We start from the raw sequence: 25,356 nt of genomic DNA on the forward strand, positions 1-25,356 counted from the left end.
GAATCTTCTGCTTGATGGGAAAGTGAAATGCAGTTTCTTTTCAGCAATGATGGAAGATATTCTCAGGATGTTCATAGGAAGTGCATATAAATAAAATAAGGGAATTTGAGTTTCTCTAAAACCAAAGAAATCCAATCCAAACCATTTTTTCTTGTAACATCACAGCGGACAAAAGAGCCATGTTCAACTCCGGTTTCATGTGCCCTCTGTAATGATGGCAGGGAAAGAAACGTTCAGGTAACAGCTTAGTGGTTTATATCCTGTGATTTCTAGAAATACTGAGACAAGCTTTGAAGATAAACAGAGTAACTCTCATCTTCACAGTGTGTAACTTATAGCAAATTTGCTTGCCGGTAGTAGAGGAAATAGAAGGCTTATAACTGGCACAAAAGTCCTGTGTAAGGTAGACTTGATGCGGATTTTTTCAACAGGTATAATGTAAGTACTTAGCAGAGTGTCTTTCTCTGGCCCCTTGACATTTAAACAGGAATCTATTAGTCAACTGATGTCATTAGCTAAAGTACATTCTTTCTAAGGATGACACTGATGATCCAATCGATCATCATTATTAAGCTAGCATCAATCAACTGCAGGTAGACTACAACAGCTGCCTGATAGATGAAGTTCCTCTGCTAAAGTTGAGACAATGGATTTCTTTTGAATTCCTTGCTACCTTGCTGTTTTTAAAACTCATAAAATGATGAAAGGCCAAATTCTGCCACTGATTTCAATGGTGGTGTTATTTTAGATTTATGCTGGTGTAAGAAAATAAGAGGAAACTTATTTCAGTGATGGGAAGACCACAAACGTGTTATAGGTGTGGTAGAGCAGTTCAGAAGGATAAGCAAGATATTGTCTGTTAGGTACCAAAGGCAAATTTTATTAACAATTCTCAGCTTTAGACAGCACCAGTTTAATACAGTGAAATAAACTTAGAAATTCCTAGTCCTTTCACAGCAAGTTTTAGCAAAAATGAAGGGACATCCTAGAAATAAGACAAGTGTTGATCTGGGCATTCATTCATCTGCTGCTAACTGTACCCCTTAGGTTTGTAGAAGCTATTTTATGGACTGTTTAATATATATTTTGAGCAAATTTTGGGGCTATTTGCCCTGGTTTGGATGGGACAGAGTTCATTTTATTCCTAGTAGCTGATACAGTGTTATGTTTCAGCTTTAGTCTGACAATGATGCTGATAACACACCAATGTTTTAGATGCTGCTCAGTAGCACTTATCAAGATCAAGGACGTTCCAGTCTCTCATGCTCTGACAGTGAGGAGCTGTACAAGAAGCTGGGAGGAACCACAGACAGGGCACCTGACCCAAACTAGCCAAAAGGATATTCCCTTCCACAGAACATCATGCTCAGTATACAAACCACAGGGGAGCTGGGCAGAAGGCACTCGGGTTGGACTGGGCATCAGTCAGCCAGCTGGTGAGCAATTGTATTGTGCATCACTTGTGTTTCTGGGGTTTTATTCCTCTTTTTGTCTTTTTATTTCCTTCAGTAGTACAAGTATATTTATCTTTATTCCAATTATTAAACTTTTATTATCTCAATCCATAGGGTTTTGCCTTTTTTTCTGATTCTCCAGGGAGGGCATGTGAGCAAGTGGCTGCTTGGCTGCTAGGACAAAACCACGACACTATTATAATCATATTAATTGTGTTCAGGGGATAAGATACTACCAGCTTCTGAGTGGATTCTTTTCTCCATTTGCTTATGGGAAGGGAGTGAATCACCATAGACTGAGTGTGGATTGCCAATGACTTACACTAAGGTGATAGCTTCCAGCAGTAAACAAGTGTGAGGAAAGAGGTGAGCTTTGCCAGGAAACGGGCAGGCAGACATTATCCTCTTCAATGAATGAAAAAGAAGCAGAGTTTAAAACACTTCTTTAGTCACTATTTGGTTATTCATCTTCTTCTCTGATAATGTAGTACTGACTCTTATAGGGCTAACCAGCTTATAGACTGCATGTTCCTCATGGCAGAGATCTGGCACCCAGATTGGTCTAGAAAGATTCATCACATTCCAGAGCTGCTAAATTCACAGGGCCGCAGCAGTCCATATTACCAAGCCCATATTCAGGAAGGATCTACCACTGCTGAGTTCCTAAAGAGTACCCAGACAGAGTAGTCCCTGACCATGAGTAAACAGAATGTGCACATGCCCTGTCTGAAATGAGTTTCTGCTCTCTGAGAAATTATTTGCCCATTACAAAGACTCACACCCTGATGGCATTAGGACAGTAGCCACGTAGTGAAATTATCCCATAATGGCACATTTCCCTCCAGTGGCAGTGAAACCCAGGCAGGCAGAGCCTGTGCCACAGAGAGGAAATGTCATACCAGCCTTTGAAAGACAGGAACGAAAGGAAAAGGAGAAGCAAGCCAAGATGAGGGTGCCTGTCGGGTCTGCCTCATCCCTGTCAGATGTCAGCTGCCTCCACTGCTTCTAACTATAAATGTGACAGATAGGTCCCGCGTGCCAATGACTGCTTATAATCATGCATGATAAAAGGATCTGAGATTATGGTGCTGTCAGAGGATTCTGTGTCAAGCTGGAAATTTATATTTAGTATTTACCTCACTTGAAGTTACTTAAGTTGTTACCACAGTTCTCAGCCAGTTCTGCCCACTGAGTGTCAAGTACATGGAAAGCGCTTTATCTTAAACCAATCCTTCAGCACAACTTCAAGTGATGGCCAAAGATTTGGGCAGTTTGAAGAGATCAGCAGCGAACTGTGGGACACCCATTAAGTGATGTAAATTACCCAGATGCAGGTTGGCCTTACTCAAGGTGGTCAGATTCTGTTCCAGATTCATAACAAACTCTCCAGTTACTTGCACTTCTCCATCAGCCCAACTGTAACTATGTTAGAATAATCTCATCACTGTAACTCTACTGGCATGGCTCAAGAGTTCTCTAAGATGAATGATTTCTCACCAGAATGAATCTTGTACTTTGATAGCAGCTCTGGGCATCATTCATTGCGAGAGTATTAATCTGAAGGAAAAAGAATGAAATGACAAAGAGGAAGTCCTACTTTAATGAAATCAGTTCCACTAAGACAAGAAGCACACCATCAAACAGCCAAATATGCCTGCATGGATTTCTGCAGGCAGAGATGAGCTTGTTTTGCTCTTCTTCCAGTTAAAAGTCATAACCAGTCTAGTTCTTGATTGGTCTTGGCACACCCCATCATCAGCAAACCGTAGACCCTCTATGGTTCGTATTGCCAGAAATGGTGTGTTTGAATCCAAAGCAAACAGAGTAAAGCTGGATTCTTTGTCTCAACAATCCTGCCAGAGATAACATTTAATTTTATTAACACTTCTTTTTAATAACCTTTCATTTTCTCCTTAATGGTGGACGATGACAGCAGATTACAGTGCCAGCACCAAGACTCCAGCTGAGAGAAACCAAGTGAGAGACAACACAGTAAAATTTTGGTAATATACATCATAGACAATGTGTCCTTACTACTCTGATCTGTTAGCATTTCCTGTATATATATAACTTCTGTCTGATGTAAATATCTACACAAATGAGAGGGAGTTGGAACCTTTCACCCTATTCCTGAAATTATTCTTGGATTTGCCATAGACTCCACAGTTACCCAAGAAATGAAGTCTGATGTGCTCACAATCTGCTGGGGCATGGCTATAAATTATGTGCCTGACAGATTTTGAATTTGACCTTAAATACCGTATGCATTGAGCATAGATATCTAGTTAACAGCAGCCAGCTCACAATGCTCAGTTCTGTGTGCTGCAGGCAAGATTTCTTATGCTATACATGAAAAAGCATATATTACAGGTTTCCAGATACACTTCTCTTGAACTGATTTTTCCAACTCTGTGTCACAGTCTCTTAAATTTTGCCTCTTCATATACCAAATCATGGACACATTTCCAGTTTACCATTTTAATATTGCTCATTATTTTTTACATTACAAAATGGCAGTACTGGGGTTATGACTTTAAATAATAGGAGTAACCACTGACATACCTGAAAGACTGAGAATTTTCCTGTAAGAAAAACTTCCTGTTTACATGTAAAAATAGTCTGCTCGAAGTCTAGGCCTAACATGGCAGAATGAGTCTTAATAGAAACCTTTTTTGTGCCTTGGCTCCTTTCAAGAAGGGGAGCTCTAACCTTTCCCTGAAGGATGCACCGCACCTACACCTGAAATGCTCAAGCTGACTTTTGCAGTACCTGCTTCTGGAAGAGAAGGTGCTCCGTACCCAACAGAAATAAATCAAACCAGTGACCTTTACTTTAAATACATTGTAATATCTTCCAGAGATCAAACTGTTTTGTTTTTCCCATCTAAGGCTGATGTCAAGGTGTGAAGAACTGACCTATCTGTTGGGAATTTGGGCAAGACCATACTACTTTGCTCCCAAACAAAACACAAAGTTTCTGCAATTCATTGGGCACCTTCAGCACTAATGTGCCTTTTAAGTATTAAGTGAGATTTTGTTCCCACTTATACCAGAAGAAATTCTGAGTAAATCAAGCAGGTGACTCTGCATGTCCTGAAGTTAACAAATCCCCCAGGGCTCCCTCCCAAGTTGAGTCGTTATTCAGACCCAGTTTCACATTTCTCACACATTATCATGATGTTCAGGAACACTTCAAGATATTCAAATAACAGTATTTTATTTATAAACTCCCAACACATAGCACTCCATAAAAAATAAATCTGCAGCTTCTTCAGATTGCTTGTGTGCTCCCTGGTCAGAGTAAAAACATGCAATGGTCATGGAAGGCCCCACTGACTTCTTCAAAGGGTACATGGAGAAAAACAAACTTTTCAAGACCTTTTGCCTCATTGAACATCAGACCCTCACTCCTTTGCTCACAGGGTCTAGTTTCTGCTGATGTGTGCATGCTGATACTGGAATGCTCAGTTACAATTACTCCAAATACTGAGAGTTTTCAAAGCTTGCAAAAGAAATTACAGGAAGTCGGCTTTTGCAAAGAAAGCCAATGCAGAGACTTTGACAGCCATTTAGAAACTGCAAGTCAGTGGAAGGCTCTCAAGATCATATTTGTTGACCTCTTGTCAGGAATTCTCACTTATTCTGCTGGAATTTCTGAGTCAGATCAAGATGAAGTTTCCTACAATCCTACTGGCCCAGATCTGCTAGCGTGCCTATTCATTCTTCACTACTGCCCCTCTTAAATTTGTCCTTACAGACTATTACTCCAATAATACCTTCAAGATTCAAACCAAGTGCCCCTAAGGCCAAGCATACAGACTTTTGCTGATGCTGCCTGTCAGTCCCAAGATGCTGAGTCTGAAAATGCCCACATCTTCTGGGGATCTTACTCTAAAACGCTGTATCTGGGGACTGCCATGGAGAATACTAAATATGCAGATACTAAATCATGGAGGGAAAACAAGGAGAAGGAAAACAAAGGCAGCAACAGCAAAGTAAAACAAAGTAAATTATTTAGGCTAGCATCACCAAAACTATTTTACAAGTGTTTCACTACTTTGTCCTTTAAAAAAAGGACTTCTACATTTGTGCTTGGAAAGATAGTGAAATATACTGATAAATATTTATCATTTCTTTTTTATTTAAATAATTGTAAGTAAAATGTTAAGTTTTATGCCTTGTCTGTTCTGATGCTCCTGAATATATAGCAGAAATGTAAAATAGATAGATAACCTGAAAAAAGATAACAAAAATACTGGACTTGTATATGACGAAAAAGGAAAACAAACTGGCTTATCCCTGAAATATGATGGCAATTTTATTAATTCTTTATAATTACACAAGCATTATGTGTATTAACAGTTAATTGCCAGAAGAGTATATATCATCAAATGTTTATGCATCTAAGATACAGAAATGATAATAGATTTACTGAAACAGTCATCCGGGGCTTCTTCTGATGAATGTTTGAATGCAAGTGACTTATTAATTGAAGACAAGTGGAACTTCTGTGCCACTGTTAAAGTAAAGCGCACCAGTTTTGTCCTCAGCTAATATAAATCAGTCCGTAAGCCTCATTCAGCATTCTTTTGTCTCAGCGGGGTATGTGTATAGTACCAATGATATTACCAGGTTTATAACCAGCAAGAATTTATGCTAGCAGAGAAGAAAATCAGGCCCATTAAATTCAGTATACTTTTCACGCTGTATAACAACCAGGGTTTAAGCATATTCCTTTAAGGCATAAAGCAAGTGAAATGTTCATAAATGTGACAAATGATCATCACTTATCATGAAGCTTGATCCAAACTCCATCAAAACAGATGGAAAGACTCTTGATCTCGTCGTCTATTGGACTTCTCCCATTTCATACTATACTGTGGTTCTCCCTTCCAAGTCTTCTGGAAGAAGCCTATGAGACCTCTCAGAGAGCATGCAGTACAGTGGGGGCTGGATTTTCTGGGAAGGGAAAGTCAACAATCCCAACATTTAAAAAATTTCAATTATTAACAGTGCTTGCACACCAGTCTTTCATCACTTAGAATGGGATTTCTAGAGGAGATTTTTTTCTCTGTACATGGAAGACATGACTGCAGTTAGTTATCTCCTTTGTCTGACAGGAGGTGAATCTGGAGAGCATCCTAAATATGAGACTTCCTGTGAAAGGAATAGATGACAAGTCCTAATGACATAATTGCCTCCTATTACATTTTTTTTGAGGGGAAAAAAAGTCCTACACTTTCCCCCTTCCTAATGAGTTTAAACATCAGGCACATTAGCCACTTCCTGCATATGTTTGCTCTGTGTCCTATACAGTTCTCAGCTGAGACCGTCCCACCTAAAAGTAGTCTGCTGGAGATAGCTGGGGTGCCCACTGGGAAATAGCGGAGCTTTGCTTGAAACCCCCACCCTAAATAAAGCCAGTAGTGAACAAGATGAACATCCTTCAACTGCACTGTTCCCAAATGTCTTAAAAAAGTAGGCAAGGGGTATTCACATTGTTTGTCCTTCTCAGGTTGGTCTGTTTTGCAGTAAGTGTTTAGAGAGACAGAGACTGTGTAGCAGCCTCATTGCCAAGAAATTCCCATGGTGAGCAGTCAAGCAGAAGGTTGTCCCAACAGGGTGACAGATCATCTGGGTTTGTCTCCTCCATGCATGGGTATTCATTATTTGTACACAGCAGGATAACAGGAACAAGAGTGACTAAGAACCTTTTCTCTTCCTGTTCTCTCCTGCTTGCCCCTCCACCTTGCAAAATCCATGGATCAAAGCACTCTCTGAGACACTGAGAAATGTGGGCTTCAAAACCACTTTGAAGGGGTTAAAGCTGACCCACCATCTCCCATACTTCGGTAGTGAGTGCTCCTCCCTCTGAGTAACTGGCCAAAGCAGGAGCTACTGCCACCAAGATGTTTAGGGTTTACAGTTCAGTGGAAAGAAAAGGAGGACAATTACACATAACTCAATCTGAACAGAATTTGTTCTCCATTTTGCCATATATCAATTAGTCATGCAGCCCTAACTTTGAACATTAACAAACGCCTCTATTTTTGGAGTAAAGCTCTTAGTCAAGAACCCTGAGTCCACAGAATATAGCAAAGACATTTAGAAGCAAGAACATCGGACCAAATATTTATCTGATGTCACTTCTGATATTGCTTTATACAGGAGTCTAGAAGTGCTGATACAAAGGTTTGCTTGTTCAAAGTGCTGTGTTAATATTAACATAGTAAAGCTAGTCATGATTTATAACTAACTAAACTGCAATAGAAAACTGGTATAGAAAAAAGCACATAAACTCACAAGTCAATGGATAATCTTACCACCTCTTTGGTGTCCCACACAGGCCAATGCTAAGAGGATAAACCCTACAGTCAGAACAGAAGGTAAAATTCATGCATTTGCTCTGACCTTTGACATCTCCCTACTACCAGCTGCTAAACTGAGTATGAAAAAAACCGTCAAGGAGAAAAAGGCCATGGTGTCAACTTAAGAAGGGCTTTCAAGTATAACTGAGGAAAAATGTAGAGGGCAGAATGATGCAGAGACTGTCCTTTGCCACTGCAAGAAAAATAAAACAAGGACCCCAGGGGAAGTTCTCCTCCAAAAGCCATGTAATCCCTCCCAGAGGTACTCTGTCAAATATCCAGTTGGATGGATGGTCTTGTTGAAAGCTGCTCCTGACCTTTTCTCTCAGCCAGTCAGAACTCCCCTTCCAGACCAAACCTATACAAACTAGCAGCTATGTATACTTTGTTCCTGCAATTCGGCAAAACTGCCCTGTAGTAGAGCAGTCAGAAACTGATGTGGCTGCTGATGTGGCTGGGCTTTATCTACTCCTGCACCTGAATCCATGGGTAGGGACTGGGTAGCTGGCAGGCACCTAATAGCAGAACTTGGGAATGGTGTAGGTAGGAAGTGTCTTTACTGAAGAGAGAATCATAGAATAATATCACAGAATTGTTTGGACTGGAAGAGACCTTAAAGATCATCTAGTTCCAATCCCCTTCCACTAGACCAGGCTGCTCAAAGCCCCGTCCAACCTGGCCTTGAACACTGACTAGGATACAACTAACTCAGCCTGGATTTCCCCTGACTCCATATCACGACTATGCAGCACACTGGAGATCAGCTTTTTCCCTGCTAGTCCAAAGTTTGCCTTACGTATTTATTTATGTGGCTTGACTTGATGTGCAAAAATGCCTCTAAGCACTCTGACTGTAATTAAACTTACAATCCCCAGAGGATTATTTCGTGAATGATGCCAATGTAGGTATTGACAAGGTGCTTACAAATCCACACTGTTCCAGCACACAAAATGAACATGTGTCATGCTGAAGGAGTAGTACTGTTGTTGGTATACGCTCACCTCCCACATGAAATGCCATCATACCTGTTAAAGCACTTGAAAATGTGTTAGCACTTAACCAAAAATATTTTCAAAATAACACTTGAACAGAAGAACACTTCACTGCTGGAAACTTTCCCCTAATTTCCTGCTAACATTTACTTGCTGAAGAAGCTCACTCCCCAAAGAAACTGCAAGAAAGAATTAGGAGACCCATTGGCTGAGCTGAATGCCCAGACTGTTAAATGCTTTTTAATGTGATCTTGGCATTTCTCATTCTGACCCTGCTTAACACAATTCTCCAATCCTGCTTCCTGAAAACATGTTTTGTTGAAAAGAGAGAGAAACAAGAAGTGCAAAAACTTCTTGCAAGTATCTATAGGTCACCCACACGGTGTTAAAGACAAACTGATGAGAATACTAGTGCTGCACTGGCGAGCACTTCAGAAAATGCTTGAATTGAAGTCACCTGTGGAAAAGGTGGTGTGTATGACTGTGGAACTGAAGACAGTGATAGAGCAAGAGAGGAGGGTGTGATGATCTCCTGTATGGGGATTGTACAGGCAAAGTAATCATGTTATTTTGTACCTTTCAGTGCTTGAAGCTTTCAACCACAATATTCTTCCTGATTGTTTTATGTGCAATTTCCTATCTCTGCCTTCTTTTTTTTCTAAAGTAAATGGGAATGCTCCGATGTTGTTTCACAGTGCCATGCACCATCAGCAGCACCACAGCCACTACAGAGTCATCAGATGAGGCAGCAGAAATAAATGTGTTTTCTAGAAACCTCATCTCCTGACTCAACTTAGCTACAGCCTCTGGTCAAGCTGCAATTCAGCCCTGCAACAGGAGAGCAGAAAAGCTGAAGGTGAACCAGAATCTCCAAGTCCAGGTGCTTCACAAGCAAGCATTGGAATGAAATTGTACTGGGTCTGGCTGGGTTGAAGTTAGCTGTCTTCATAGCAGCTCATATGGTTTGGATTTGTGATAAAAAGTGTTGGTAACACACAGATCTTTCAGCTATTGAGCAACAGTGCTTGCACAGCATCAAGCACTGCTCCTCACTCTGCCCCCCATGGAGCAGGCTGGGGGTGGGCAGCATGCTGGGAGGGGACAGAACTGGGAGATGACTCAAAGGAATGAATATTCCACACCACAGAACACCACACTCTGCAATAAAACCTGGAAAGATCAGTTTTCAAACCACTGCTTTCCAAATTAGCCATTGCTCAGAGATCGGCTGCATACTGTGGGAATCATAGAATAGTTAGGGTTGGAAAGGACCTTAAGATCATCTAGTTCCAACCCCCCTGCCATGGGCAGGGACAGCTCACACTAAACCATGCCTTTATCACTTTCTTTTCCTCCTTTCTTCTTTTCACTTACTGAATTGTATTTACCTCTACCCATCAGTTTTTCTCACTTTTTATAGAATCACAGAATCATAAAACAGTTTGGGTTGGAAGGGACCCTAAAGACCATTCAGTTCCAACCCCCTTGACATGGGCAGGGACACCTTCTACTACACCAGGCTGCTCAAAGCCCCGTTCAACCTGGCCTTGAACACTGCCAGGGACGGGGCAGCCACAGCTTCTCTGGACAACCTGTGCCAGTGCCTCACCACTCTCAGAGTAAAGAATTTCTTCCTCATATCTAAATCTACCCTATTTCAGTTTAAATCCCTTCCTCCTTGTCCTGTAACTACATGCCCTTGTAGAAATCCCTCATCCAGCTTTATTATAGCCCCCTTTAGGTGCTGGAAGGCTGCTTTAAGGTCTCCCCAGAGCCTTTTTCTCTCTAGACTGAACAAGCCCAACTCTCCCAGCCTGTCTTTATAGGAGAGGTGCTGCAGCCCTCTGGTCATCTTCATGACCTCCTCTGGACTCGCTGTGACAGGTCCACATCCTTCTTATGCTGAGGGCCCCCGAGATGAATGCACCACTGCAGGTGGGGTCTCACGAGAGCAGAACAGACGGGGAGGATCACCTCCCTTAACCTGCTGGTCATGCTCCTTTTCATGCAGCTCAGGATATTGTTGGCTTCCTGGACTGTGAGCGCATCTTGAGCTTCCCTTCAGCGTGCACCCCCAAGTCCTTCTCCGCAGGGCTGCTCTTGATTCATTATCTCACTTTCAATCCTGATTCCGTCCCTGATCCCACTCTCCCTGATCCCACTCTCCCTGGCAGAGTGAGTGGCTGGGTGGAGGCTTTGCTGCTAGCTACGATCAGTCAGCCACAGAAGATCCTAAGCTTGGTTTTCATGTTGTTGGCAGTGGCTAGTGGTTAGTGTGCCAGTGCTGGGTACAAGGAGGTCACTTGTCCTGTGCACCACAACAGCACCACAAAAAATGACACTGTTGGTGCTGTAAAACCAGCAGGGAGAATCCACCCTGCTGGCTCTTACTCAAGCCAGTTGCTGAATCTGATCAGGCCACTTCACTGGCCAGTACAGAAAAAACAATGGTCCTGTGTTACCTGAACACAGGAGTTTGAGTAACCAGCAAATATGCGGTCAAATATATGGTAGTCACCAGCTACAGGAAACCTGGCTCCTCTCTTCAAACCTGTAACTTTCATTCAAGGTTTAAATGTCAGTGCTCGTTACATCTGCATTTGTCCACTGTGAGCCACTCCTATGATAGAAATGTCATCAAAATGATTTTGAGTAGACCTGACATTTTCCTGACCACAGACTGTGATGACTAATGACAGTATATATATATATGTCATGTTTTAACTTGCAGTTTGACAACAGTAAAAAATGCAAGAACTGTTGTGCTTCAAAATGCAAGAAGTCCTGAGCCATGATACAAATTCTTAGTCACACCATTCGCCTAGGATATGAGTTTCCACCAGGATTAGAAGGTGATTTGTTCGTTTCCAGTAATGTTATTAAACTTCTGATTTACTTGAAATGGCTCTTCGTTTGGCCTGTATTTGTTGGGCAATTTACTGTGAATTTCAGAACAGTTAACTGAGGGGTTCTGTGAAGAGCTCCCATAGGCACGATCAGAGACCTACGGTGACATTTCAGCAACAGAGTATTTGCGACAGCTACACCACCACAAGCATGTAGCAGGCACCACTCTCAGACTGTGTCCTATCTGATGACCTCCCGAGACAGGCACTGCTACAAACTGTAACCAACATTGCTAATTACCAATGTAGCAACAAAAATGGAGTAACTGTGGAAGTGTACTGAAGCTGTGGAGAATTCTGTATGATCTAAAAACATGCTGGCAGCGCTGCCGCCTTCTTCATAAGGGTGTCAGAGTCTGTCATTTCCTGAAGCTGGGTGGATTGTTTTTTTTAACAGTATTAATATGCTCCAAAATTAGCCCTCCTTTAATATGCACAAAAGATACCCAGAAGTAGCCACCTTTGAAGGTCTGGGGCATTTTGAATACGATTTAATGGCAAGTGTGAAAAACAAATGAGTGTCATAAGTAGTCCCCAGAGATCTCCAAATGCCATAAGCAGACAGTTATCGATTGTTGCTTAACATGTCTGTGGAAAATAATGGGGTAACAGCATCTGTGCTGTAGCAAATAAAGTTATTCTATCTGTTGTGCCACCACCAATATTTGGACATGTCCAGAGCTGAAGCCTCATTATGTGTAATGCCAGCTCCACTGTAACTAGAAACGATAGCAAGCAGGCTCCCAAACCCTTGTGCTTTTGTTGTCTCATACCAAAATCGTGAAGCAGTTTGAGGAAGAAAAGGCAAATCAATAAGCAATTATTTTACAGCCCTCACCACTCTTTGCCCATGTCAACTAATTGAACTAATAAATAATTCATGGCTCTTTTGCTACCTCGCTGGAGATGGTGGCAGTTTCCTCCAATGTGTCATCGCTGTTGATAAAGAGGTGACAGGGATGATCTTTCCCCATCTCCTTTCAGTCACAAGTGGCCTCATGAGTTTGACAGTGGTAGCTCGGGGTCTCTCTGCAAAGCTGAGCAGGTCTGGCAGGGAGAAAGGGAGGCCCAGAGTGCCCAGGCTGCCTAATTATAGTGTGTCACTTGTATTCAGTCTCCTCCTAAAGACGCAAGTGGGCCAGAAGCTCATGTACGTAGTCCCGCTCCTGCGTATCTCTGATGTAGTTCACATGAGCGATGCCAGCTGGGGAGTGCCACGGCACTGGCAGAGGCTGGGGGCTCCCTGGGGAGCAGTGGCGATGCCCTGGGGCAGCAGGACAGGCACTGGCAACCAACCCCATCCCACCCCAGACAGGAGCAGTGCAGTCAGGGGAACCGGGCAGCCCCAGCTCTGGGCATCAGGCACCTCCCTGGGGATAGGCTGAGGCTGGGATGGGATGTTTGCTAACGCGTGGTGGTCATGATCAGGCCCAGTGAGGCTAAACTGAGTCAGTCATGCCCAGGATGGTTGGGATCAGTTCTGACCACATCAACCCCATGACTGTGGGGCAAGGGGCCACTCTCAGTTGCACCAGCCCTGAGCTGCTCCAAACCTGGCAGCCAGCACTGGAGCAAGCAATATGCTCGGGGCCCTGACAGGCAGCAAAATAAAACTCTCATGAGATGAGCTAATGAGAACTGGAATAGCAGGCAAGCTGTCAGAACACAGCCCCTTCTGTGGGTCTCCATACACCACAAGACTACACGATTCATTAGGCAACATACAGTTTAAAACAAGGTGGTGGGATTTCTACAGTCATACTGATATTTATTAACATTCATTATTTCAAAGCTAACTACAAACACCACCGTTTCTATGTTATTTCGGGGGGGGGGGGTGTTAAATATAACACCACAAGCTCCATGATTTCTTATCCTTTGCGCACCAGCAAAGAAGAGCCATGAGTGACTGGGGAGTCTGATGCAGTCTGATTTGACTTCTTTGGTTTCTTTGATGGGAGGGTATTTCTCACCAAGTTTCAGAAAACTGCATGCATCCTCTTCCACATCCAAGTCTTCATGTGTGAACTTCTGGACATACCAATATTACAAGCTTTAAAATATGTATGAAGGAGGTGACAGTTAAGATAGAAGATTAGGTAGTACTGTACTTTTTCATCACAGAGTGCCAGGTTATACTGTGAATCAATAGGAAGTTCAGACTCCAAATGGAGACATCTAATGGGGTGGTTTCCACAGGGTGTTTCCCAGGAATCTCTTGTAAGACCTTATAAATGCTTACCTCTTCATCAGACTTCAATTTTCTACTCACATTTTTCACAGGTTCCTGCTTTACACTGAGTTTTTTCCTGAATTCAGTGGGTATGTTTTGGGTGTTTATGAGAAAAACACACTAGGGAAAGGTTATTGTTTCGAAACAGTATTTCAAGTTGAAAGAAATTACACATTGAGAAACTCAAGAACCCTGGCTTGGAGCAGAAATTTTGTCCTCATGTCAGAGACAGTTCTCTGATGCATTTACAAAGCCTGAAGGATCTTTATTTACATGGTCCCGACTGGATTTGTTGGTATTTGATACCTAAATTCTCTAAAGATGTTGTGGGACCAGGTACCACCAGCTCAGGCTGTAGAGGCTGAATGCAGTTTTTTCTGTAGTTGGTTTTCTGGACTGCCAGGAGCCAACACGTTGTCACTGTTGGAGACATCTTCCTCCCCTGAATCAGCACAAGTCCATCTATTAGTGTTTGGATCAGCAGCAAATTCCCTGTCTGTCCACCACTTGCCATGGTTTGCTTAATTCTGTGGAGTGGTCCTGCAGTGCATGGGTTGCACTCCTGCAAAGTTAAATTATTAAGGGGACATACAGTTCTAATGTAAAGGAGGTCCCTGCCCATGAAAGGTTGTCCAAAGTGAAATGCCCTGAAAGGTTTATGGGGTGGATACTGGGTCCTGAGCACATATCATTTCAATCCAAAGGTCTGCTGCTATCAGGCCACAGGATTTGCCAATGAAGACAGACTTTCTGTAGTCTAAAGTCCTCATAGCAGCCTCCCAGTATCTGAAGGGGGCCTACAAGGATGCTGGAGAGGAACTGTTCACTAGGGACTGTAGTGATAGGACAAGGGGTAATGGGTTAAAACTTAAACAAGGAAAGTTCAGACTGGATATAAGGAGGAAGTTCTTTACTGTAAGGGTGGTGAGGCACTGGAATGGGTTGCCCAAGGAAGCTGTGAATGCTCCATCCTTGGTAGTGTTCAAGGCCAGGTTGGACAGAGCCTTGGGTGATACGGTTTAGTGTGAGGTGTCCCTGCCCACGGCAGGGGGGTTAGAACTTGATGATCTTAAGGTCCTTTCCAACCCTAACTATTCTATGATTCTATAATTCTAAAGAAGTAGCAATTTCCCATCTGAAATGCAGAGGCCAAAATTCAGGCCAGGGAAAATGAAGGTATAAGGAACCTATCTGAATATAAAAATGGGTTGTTTTTTATCAGTACCTGCTATGAAGTTCATTTAGACCTTCAGACAGTGAGTCTCAAAGTGGTATGAGGAAGCTATGGCAAGATAAATGGGAGCCAGCTGCTCATGGAAGTGGGAATGGAGCAAAGAGCTGGGAGAAGAGAAGCAGAACAATGGCTGGCAGCATCCAAACCACAATTCAGTGAATAGGTCATGGGTGAAACCTACAGAAGTTTTGCCATTGACTTCACCCTAGAACTCCAAACTGTTTTACATCCATCAGCTTGAGCAGGGTGTGATTTTAGGGCTGTTACAAACACAGTTGATCTTTCAAATAAAAAATTGCCCCATCAACACCTCACTTCCTGCTCTCATGCTGTGGTTGTGCCTGCAGCTGTAAGCTGAGCACAGCCACTCAGCAGGAATAAGCTGTCATTGATCTACTGGCTTAAATAGCAGTTTCTTAGGTTTATACCTGCCTGATATCCTACTCGTGGAATTTGGCAGCTACATGAAGAAAGAGCTTATTCTGAAAACTTTTATATTTTAAAATGAAAATGTCTGTGTGGTCTAAACCTAAGTATGTATTATTAAGCCTATTACCAGCTGTAGTTTATTGGCAAGGCAATAGGACACATGAAAAGAAAGAAGAGGATGCAACTCAGGTAAATCAGAAATCACTTCAGGCTTGATAATATTCATGACTTGTACCTCCTGCAGTAAGTTGGTTAATCGGCAGAGGAAATGCACAGGATCTCTATAAATTATTTAATTCAGAAGTGACAGGAAAAGATTATTAATGAGTGACACTATGATATAATGCCCTCATGGTGAGACCACCTGTAGTTTAATGAATTAACACTGTTAAGAGGATCTTTGCTTGAGACTTATACATTTAATTTGATTGTGTTAAACATGCCACTTATTTATCTTTATTAATGAGATTTCTATTTTTAGATATTGGTCTCAACATGAGCAATGGGACAATACAATCAAAAGCTGCTTCTATGATATATACTCTCTAGGGGAAGAGTGCAGTGTTTCTTTGTGCATTCCTTCCATTCTTCAATTTTTCATCTGGTCTTGCAACAACTACAAGCATAAGCCATGACAGAGTCAGCATCTAAAGAGCAGGAGATTATAGAGACTAATTAGGTGATGCAGGAGGCTCACTCCTATCAAACAGCTTTAACTCCATGTAATATTTTTTACTACAGCAAGAGAAATGTCATATTTAAATATGAACCCTGCTCTGTGCACAGTTACATTTCTCTTCAGCCTATTTACTTCCCTCACATGGCCATCATCCCAAAAGCTGAAGCTAAATGAAGCCTAAATGAAGCCTCAGACCCAAACTGCAGAAAATACCAACATGGAAAAGTCCCACTTAACCAAGCAGTTATGAAAAACAAACAAACAAGAGGATCAAAAATGGTCTCTTCCAGAAAACACTAATATAGATCACTGCACACCAGTTCTGGTGCAGTTAGAGTCAAGTAAGTTCAAAAGATATTGCAATATCTTCATTATGGAAAATTCTGTTAAAACTATTAAAAACACAGGAAAAATCCTAGTATAGTTGAATCATTTCTCAAAAATCCATTCATTGGGAAATGAAAAGTTAACAATGAAATTTTTTATCACTTTTTTGCTGACCTAAAACCACAAAAATGAACTTGTGTTTCTTACAAAACGTTGGCTGTTACCATAACTGCCCGAGTCTGAAGAAGAGCTAAAGGTCAAGTTACCTTTTAGAACCTATATCTTGAAGGAAAATTGAAAGACAAATACAGCTTAAGGTTTATACACCTACATGAAATACTGAAATGATCTCCTCCCCAAATACCCCAATATTTTGATTCATTTGTCTTATTTGTTTAATTATATTGAAGAATTCTTTTGTTTCCTTTTCCAAGAAGAAGAAGGACAGCAGGATCCTGAGGCAGAGGAATGTTTCAATATAAAAGTAAAAGCAACATTTTGTTTTATATACAAGAATGAGAAAATGATCCACTCATGGGAGAGCAAGTGCCTTTGGTGGGTGGCCTGGTAATTTCCTCAGTGCCATCATTTTGTCTGCAACAGAAGATCACAACAAGAATTAAACATGGAAGCTGTATCTTAAACACATTTTAGAATAGTTACATTCTTGCAAATAATTAACAAAGCTCCCACTACACCAATTAGATATTCAAATTCACCTAGTGGTTTTGTTGACACCTCCTACGCCTCTCCTGATACAGCTATGGACAAGATGCAGGAACCATACAGTTATTTTAGGAACGTCTTCATACAGAAAACTGTTGCAAAACCTCAGTAATGATGCAGAAACATGCAACAAAAGTTCTTCAGTCTGATGGTGGGGTTTACACTCCTTCTGCATATAAAACCAGAATTAAGATTTTTAGCACTGCTTTACAAACACAGAAGGTATAAAATAATTCCATGTCCTTATAACTTACTGTCACTTATGTCAATAACAAGGAGTGTACCTGAAGTAAGTTCATCATTTGAGAAAGCACATTCTACGAATCTGCTCTGCTCTTTATTGAATTCAAAAGGACTAGCAGGTGCATTTTTGAGGCAGGTATTTGCTTCTCAGATATTTCAAAGGGGGCAAGGGGCACACACTGGTGTTTGCAGAAAGAGTTGCAGAGCTACAGGGAGCCGCAGTGACAGTAGCAGGGCCCCATATGCATCCCCTACTCCAGGAACTGGACATCAGGCTCAGAGCAGTGCAGTGCTGGCACAGATGAGGGCATCCCCCATCCCTGTGCCCATAGGATGACATGGCTGGAACCAAACCTGGCCATCATGGTCTGTGTCTCACCTCTGTTCCCCTCATTGCTCCTGATCCTGATCCCCTCCCATGGACTGACATCCCATCCCAGCCTCAACCTGTCCATGAGTTGAGGATCCTCTACTGGGGCGGTGGGTTCCTGGCTGGTGCACCCCTGTCTGGCCCCACACAGCCAGCCTGTACACAGTCAGGGTGTACAATGGCATTTTATGTTCAGATTGCATAGAAAAACATACAGGTTCAAGGCAAAAGTCTCAGGCCCCTTGTGGGATATTCACCTCAACTGATCTTAAGAGTAGAATCCAGCTGCCTGAACATGAGTGCCTGGTGCCACACAAGATCCCTTAGGCAGTGCCATACAAGGTCCCTTAGGCTCTGCCACCTGGCCTCCAGCACTGCTCCAGTAAGGCACAGATTTCCCACTACTCCTGCAGTACACCTGCAGCCTTGCCATGGGCTGGGCCATGTCTGAATGCCTATTCCAGGGAAACTGAACTGAGCCTTGACTGTCTATGTCATAAAACTGAAATTCCTCTTCAGTTTAAGCATCTAAATTTAGCTATGACAGATGTTGCCATGGGAGACGTGTCTAAGCTCCCATCATTGTCAGTGGAGCTCTAGTCAATACAGTCAGGGGACATAAAGAGCTGCCCAGACAGAAGCTGTTTACTTTTTAGTGGGCTAAATCACTACCTTGAGCTTCAGGGAGCAGCAGGAGCGGTTCTGCTTTGGAAGAGGAGCTAAAAGCTGAGGGTGGCAGCAAGGCAGGCAAAGTTGTGTCCTCACTGACACTGGACAGTCCTGGAGCATCTGTGTGAGCAGAGCTGAGCAGAATTAGCTGAAAGCCCCAAGAGTCTGTAGTGGCAAGGCAGACCTGAGGCCAGAAAGCCAAATCAAGAAGCCAAGATCAGGCTCAGGGAGCTGCGTGGTGATGCAGAGGCACCCCTGCACTGGAGCTCTGTTAGAGACAAAGCAAAAGAGCTCCCAAGTGATGGAAGAGCTGCACCCCACTGAGTCAGAGGGACTTGCACAGGTCCCTGGAAGCAAGCTCATTATCTGCACTGAATAATTGATTTCTCTGTCAAATAGATATTTTGTGCTTTTGGGATGTCCCAGTGTACCCCTCCTGACATCTCTCTGCTGCTTCAGAAGGGCTGATATCTCCTATGGCCTATCTGCCAGCCCTGAGTAAGTGCATTAGATTATCTAAAGAATTTCAGTGACTGTATACGGGAATTCAGACACCATTCCACACCACGGACAGTCCTACTTGTAGACACCTAGTTGTAATCTCCAGCTAAATCCCACTCCAGGGGTCCTGTCTGAGCCAACTGCCAGGGTTCCCTTCCTTAGCAGTGCTGAGAGAGAAGCAGCTCCAGAGGCAGTTCAGCTCATTTAGGTAAGTTGGAGAAATCTCTCTTTTAAATGTGTGTTCCTCCCTCTGTATAGAGGAACCTAGATGATTGATGAGAGAGGATAGCTATCTAACAACCAGCTAAAGTTTAATGAGATATCCCCCACCCTTTGTGTTTAGGTATGTGGCTATGCAAAGGGACACTGATTAAAGTCCACAGCCTAGTACAAGTTCCTAGTGCAAGGACTCACTGAGGACAGCTACACTGCAAGTACACCTACAGTGTAAAGCTCTGCACCTGTGTCTTCTCAGCCCTGGCAACACCAACTCCTAGCTCCTCAGTTTCTGTCTGTACCCACTCAGGATCTTTGTAGAAGCTGTTTTATCTGCAGCACTTGAATGTTTGAAGGAGCAAAGCTGTGTGTGCTCTAATACATAAGGGCCCACAGAAAAGCAGCAAAAAGGACCAATTTTCTCATTTTAATCCAATAATTTAGTCAAAGCAACAGTCAACAGGTTGGAGACCTGGGCTCAGTGACCTGCTCTAAGCCTTACATACCACTCCTCCAGAGCCCTCTCTGAAGGCAGAGAGAAGAAACCGTAGACAGAAAGAATATATGAGAGCATCTAATCAGATGTGTAGAGCACTCATCTGAGAGAGGAGAAATCAGCACTTCAGTTTCTGCATCAGCTATTATTTATTTCATCAAATGGCTGCCTGATATAAACCACAAACATTAATTGGCACAGAGGATTGTGGTATCAAAGTTCTTTGTTCTTGTTCTTACACCCCAAGTAACTATGGATTCCAGTGAAAAATGCGTAAAAATTACATAATTCATTTGCTTCTTTATACATCAACTCATCAAAAGCCTATTGAAATATTTCTTCCTGCTCCCTGCATCACACAACCCCACTAATCAAGCCTGGAAGTTTGTTAAGGTGATTAATACAGCAACTCAGTCTTTTGGCATGGATTGATGTAAAGGTGGAGGACAGAATGAGGACGGAGCCAGGCTCTTTTCAGTGGTGCCAGTGCCAGGACCAGAGGTAATGGGCATAAACTGAAACGGGAGGGGGTTCCCTCTGAACATCAGGAAACACTTTTTCACTGTGAGGATGACCAAGCACTGGCACAGGTTGCCCAGCAAGGTTGTGGAGTCTCCATCCTTGAAGATATTAAAAAGCCAGCTGGATATGGTCCTGGGTAATGTGGTCTAGGGTGGACCTTCTTGAGCTGGGGGTCGGACTAGATGACGTACAGATATCCCTTCCAACCTCAGCTGTTCTGTGAGCCTGTGCTTATTTCACTCACTGGGTCTGGAGGAGCGCCAGTTGCGTTGTGTCAGTAGGGTATTCCAAGTGCTTCAAGGCTGCCTCATGAGCACCAAAGGATTCAGGCACCAAAGTTTGGAGACTGCTGAAAACCTCTGCAGGAAAGAGAACCTTGTAAAAAGTAAATAGATTACTCGGCACATGGCACATTCTGCTTTGCCCCAGGGAAATCTACTGGAAAAGGTCAATGATTCCATTTATTTCTGACCCACTTTAAACTCTATGCAGAGCACATGATTTGGTGAGCTCATTTACACTGGGTTGAACAGCACAGTGAATATGCCTTGGGTCCTAATCATTTCAATTAACAAAATCTAATAATTTTGACTGAAAAATGAAAGCAGCCTCATACTCTCCCTCACAGCCAAATGCACAGGGTGTCTATTAATTTCTGTCAATCCATAAAGTGCAGTTAGGATTGTCTCCTCTCTTTGAGGCCAAATTCAGCATTTGGCGGCAACCTGCCCTCTTTCTAGTCTCACCTGTCACTCAGTGGGAAATCCACAATCCCAGGAGTTGTTTCAGGACAGAGTTTGTCCTTCCAACAAAGGGTATCCTGTTTTTCTTTGTTAGCTGGTCTTCCTTTCCTCAACAAAACCAACAAAAGCCTTACATAATTAAAGCTGTAGCTCTGTTTCAAGGTGCTTTTAAAGACAGTCTGAAGGAATGTATTAACAACAATGCACACAGCAATGTGAGTATAAAATGGTACACAGATTCTCCCTTACACAGTAAGAAATGGTGAGAAACAAATTGTTGGGTTATGAAAACTGACTGCGTGTCAGAAGCAAATTAAAACAATCATTCAGAGGGCAAAATGTGATTTTTCTGGAAAACTAGAAGTATAATCAATGGTGTAAGTGTTTGAAACAATAGCAGAACTCTATTTAAAAGGTTTGTAGCTTTATTTTTCGGTAGCTCCCTCTAGCTCAGCAGCTGGACCAAAATATTTCTAAGTTTAGACCCATGAAGATGCAGACTAAATATGGGATGTAAAACAACACTTTCTGAAAACAAAACTCCAACATTTTCAGCTGTGGGTGTCTTTGGTAAGAGGTTCACTCTTAGGTGACTGGATGCAGATCTTACTCATTTCAGTGGGAGTTGTGGGACTAGGCAGTTCTGAGCTCACGGACATTTTTATCCAGCCATGTCTATGTACATGAAGGGGTTTTGAACTCGATCTTCATTTTCCAAACCATTTCTTTTCAGCTACTTTTTTCACTCTGCTTCCCTATCTAAACCTTCCTCTCCCCAGCTCTTTTCTAACAAAGAAACACATCACTCTGCTGAATCCCACACATCTCCAGTCTGGAGATCTCCTTGCTGTACCATCAAACTTCCTAATTTTGATGAAACCAGGAGGAATGATATTCCCCTCTAGTAATAGCAGAAATACCACAAGATGTTGCTCAGTGAAGTACTGACTGGTTTCATTTCATGTCATCTTTCAGTAACATATGGAATGTAAATTCACAAGTTGTAATGACAAAACAGGAGGGAACAAGTGCTGAAGTCACAGACTCCTTCATAAAGTTGGGGAAGTTATCATACTGTTCAGCCGTCATAAGTCCCCCAGGAGGTGGAGGGCCATGCCTAGCTATTACCAGGCGTGGTGTGCACATCTCTGAAGATATTCCCCTTCTCCAGCTTCAGCAGTTAATCTCATCCTGCATAATTTAAATTGAATTGTTGGGAAGAGTCTGGTTAATGTTATCTAGCAAGAAGATGACACTTCAGTATATGCATAAAGAACAAAACTCCAATAAAATTAATTGGGATCATTTTGCTGTCATGGCCTTAAGTCAATCTTAAGTACAGAAAGTAACAGTAATCACAGAATAAACATCAGGCAACAATATTGTTTCTGGCTCAAAACAAGAAAGTTAATTTCAAAGTTGGAGCAGTTACTCTTTTCCACATAAACTGTAACACTTCCTCAATAAAACTTGACCCGCTCAAGGCAGAATGAGAGCTATCCTCCTTTAACAAAACAACATATGACTACTCTTTCCTCTTATCCATGACTAACCCCAATTAGAATTTACTCTTTTTATAAATATTCAGGCATCATTTGACGTACTGTTGAAGGAAGATAGATCTGAAACCATTCTGGAAGAATAACAAAGATCATTCACAGGAGGCAAATGCACTCATCTGTGAGAAATGGGAAGTGAAAGCTCTACAAGGATGGAGCACTCTCAAAGTATCTGAAGCACTTGATGGATCTTTTCCCACCCTCTGTGATTAATAGAATGCATAAGCTATTCAGTCGCCAAGCATTTTGCTTGAGGAAGCTTTGATTTGAAAAATGAGACAAGTGCTTCCAGTGCTGTCATTGATAGGAAATTAGGTGATAAAAGAGAGCGCATTTAAGCAGCTCTTAAATATTCATAATTAGAGCTGTCAAACTGCTATGCTATCCCTCTCTCTTCTTGCATTTACCCAAACGTTCTGTCAGGAGTAATGAAAACAGCAAAGCCAGGGGGATGTGACAGTACTGAAGTGCTTCAGAAGTAATCACAGGAGGACAAACATGGTGTAGTGGGTTTTTTTTGGCCCAGACCACAGTACAGATACAATCAGCAAGTCAGATGTACCTAACAGTTAATTTACTATGTTGTGAGGTTTTGAGTTACTTTTCTTTTAGTGAATGGCACCATCAGAGGCTTCTCCTTCTGCTACTTCCCCTCTGTTTGGTGCAGTAACAGAGCATTTGACTTACCAGCTTTTGACTTTTCCTAGAATTCCATCCCAGGATGCTTTTCCTCATGACTGTGAAAAAAAAGAAAAAGTTATCTAATGCAAAATTATAATAATAATAAAAAATGTCTAATTTATTTTAATATTATGAAAAAAATTATATGTGTATATAGATCTTTTGTTTTCTGACAGAAGAGGCTCTCAAGCCAGGATATCCCAAATATGAAAGTAGGTTTACTCAAAAAATGAGAGATTCAATTGTTATGAACTTCATTAACTTTTGTTTTAGCAAGTTATTAATTTAGAAGAACTCCAACTCAGCTCTACTTTTTTGGTCAGTGTGGCAAGAAACTGCAGAACTTTATCAGCAGCCTGAGATGTGTTTGAACAAGCAGTTGTGCAAGCAAAGCAGCACTACACATTTCAGGTTGCTCCTGACTAGACCAAATCTCTAACAGGCATTTCCAGACAAGCAATCTCTGCTTGGGTGCAAATTCTCACCATTTGGTTCATCACTACAAAAACATCTGCTCCTACAGAAGACAATCTTTGATTCATTTATGTTTTTCCATACAGCTTCTAAAGGTCTTTCTGTATTGGGAGGAACCCAAGCAAGCTATAGCTGCAGCAGTTCAGGTGCAGCCAAGGTCTTAACCTGATGCAAAGCAAACTGCAGTGACTTCCAGGTGCCTTCAGTGTCCACTAGGTTGACCCTTAAGGAATAGCAAGGGTGGATTGAATGTGTCATATAGCATCTATAACTACTCCTGGGACCATTTCTAAATTAGAACAGAGTTAAAATATTGACTTGAAACCCACCTCAGAGGCAGAGAGCAATACAAGGCAGGAATTGATACACAGTAATGTTGTCCTCTGGTTTTGGTACAGGAAATGAAGACAAATGGCACTGTGTGCGTGAATAATCAACTTACTTTCAAAGACTTTGGGATAGGTCATATCCCTGTGCTAATGAAACAAGACTAACTCGTAAAAATTAACGGGATTGACATTTCAGTTTCATGAAATGAAATAAGATACCTCTCTTCTGAGAGGTATCACATGGTTAGAGCTAGGAAAAATAACTGATTGACAAAATATATTGATCATATGGAAATTGATTTTATAATAGTAAGGAATGAAAAATCCCAGATACTCCAGAAATGGAACTGAGTCCAGGACAGACTGTCCAGGTGGAGGATGCTGTCCACCCCTGCATGCCCAGCTCCAGCATCACGTGAATCACTGGCAGACTGGCTCACAGCTGCACATAAGCACAAGAACTTGCAAAACTGTAAAGGGCTGTAAGGAGGACTGGACTTTATGGCTTGCTAAGCTGTATCACTATGATAGTCTTTCTGGAACAAGCAAGACACTATTCTTCATTCTTTTGTGACAGTGGTGGGTGGATACCGAAACATTTCTGCTGTCACTTTTCGATTTTATGTTATGTAGCTTCATGTTGAGCCTTAATTTGCTTCTTTTTATAGCTCAAGTGTAAGGAATACAGTTGAACAAATGTTACTACCCCCCCCCCCAAAGAAACAACAAACCTGCTGTGAATATTGATTTGCATTTCTGAACAAATTCACTGGGATTACACTCCTAGCTCATTTCCAACAAGTAATCCAGTGAATTCTCTAATGAGAAGCAACTGCAACAGTGAGCTGGGAATGCTGTGCCTCAGCTGTCAGGCAGGATCAGGTCTACTGGGGACAAGTGAAGGGGCTTTGGCCAAATACCTTAAACTAGTCACCCCTTCTCGCCTAACAGGACCTGGCTACAGCTACAAGGACAGTGACACAATCTGGCTTCCCCTTCATGCAGGTCAGGACACCCAAAGCCCTCAGGGAGGCCATACTGAGTTTCTCCCTCAAAGTCTGCAGGAGTACAAAGCAAAAGATATTGGAGACTTTTACTCCCTCCCCATTCCTTTGATGGATGGATCCACAGAGCTGACCTACAGGTGTTTTGGGAATCACTCCTGAATTTTGGTAGCGTGCGCGGGGAGCAGGGTGCAGCCTGGTG

The 25,356-nt window shown here is 42.2% G+C and overlaps 2 long non-coding RNA genes across 3 annotated transcripts; both read right to left on the reverse strand.

The window, feature by feature from the left end:
* Positions 1-15,954: 15,954 nt before the first annotated feature.
* LOC133206686 (uncharacterized) lies at positions 15,955-17,528 on the reverse strand. The gene is made up of 2 exons (XR_009723833.1): positions 17,133-17,528; positions 15,955-16,262 (listed from the first exon to the last, which is right to left on the reverse strand). It is a non-coding gene; the product is annotated as an uncharacterized LOC133206686 (long non-coding RNA).
* Positions 17,529-19,972: 2,444 nt separating this feature from the next.
* Positions 19,973-23,336, reverse strand: LOC133206688 (uncharacterized). Of its 2 annotated transcripts, none has more exons than XR_009723835.1 (2): positions 22,712-23,336; positions 19,973-20,723 (listed from the first exon to the last, which is right to left on the reverse strand). It is a non-coding gene; the product is annotated as an uncharacterized LOC133206688 (long non-coding RNA). The 2 variants fall into 2 exon arrangements; XR_009723834.1 differs by lacking the exon at positions 22,712-23,336 and adding an exon at positions 21,111-22,701.
* Positions 23,337-25,356: the final 2,020 nt, after the last annotated feature.

Source organism: Neopsephotus bourkii, unplaced genomic scaffold (genome assembly GCF_033783945.1).
Source record: "Neopsephotus bourkii isolate Nb327-2 ecotype Australia unplaced genomic scaffold, CSIRO-AGI_Nbou_v1 NB_1820, whole genome shotgun sequence".
Taxonomy (NCBI): domain Eukaryota; kingdom Metazoa; phylum Chordata; class Aves; order Psittaciformes; family Psittacidae; genus Neopsephotus; species Neopsephotus bourkii.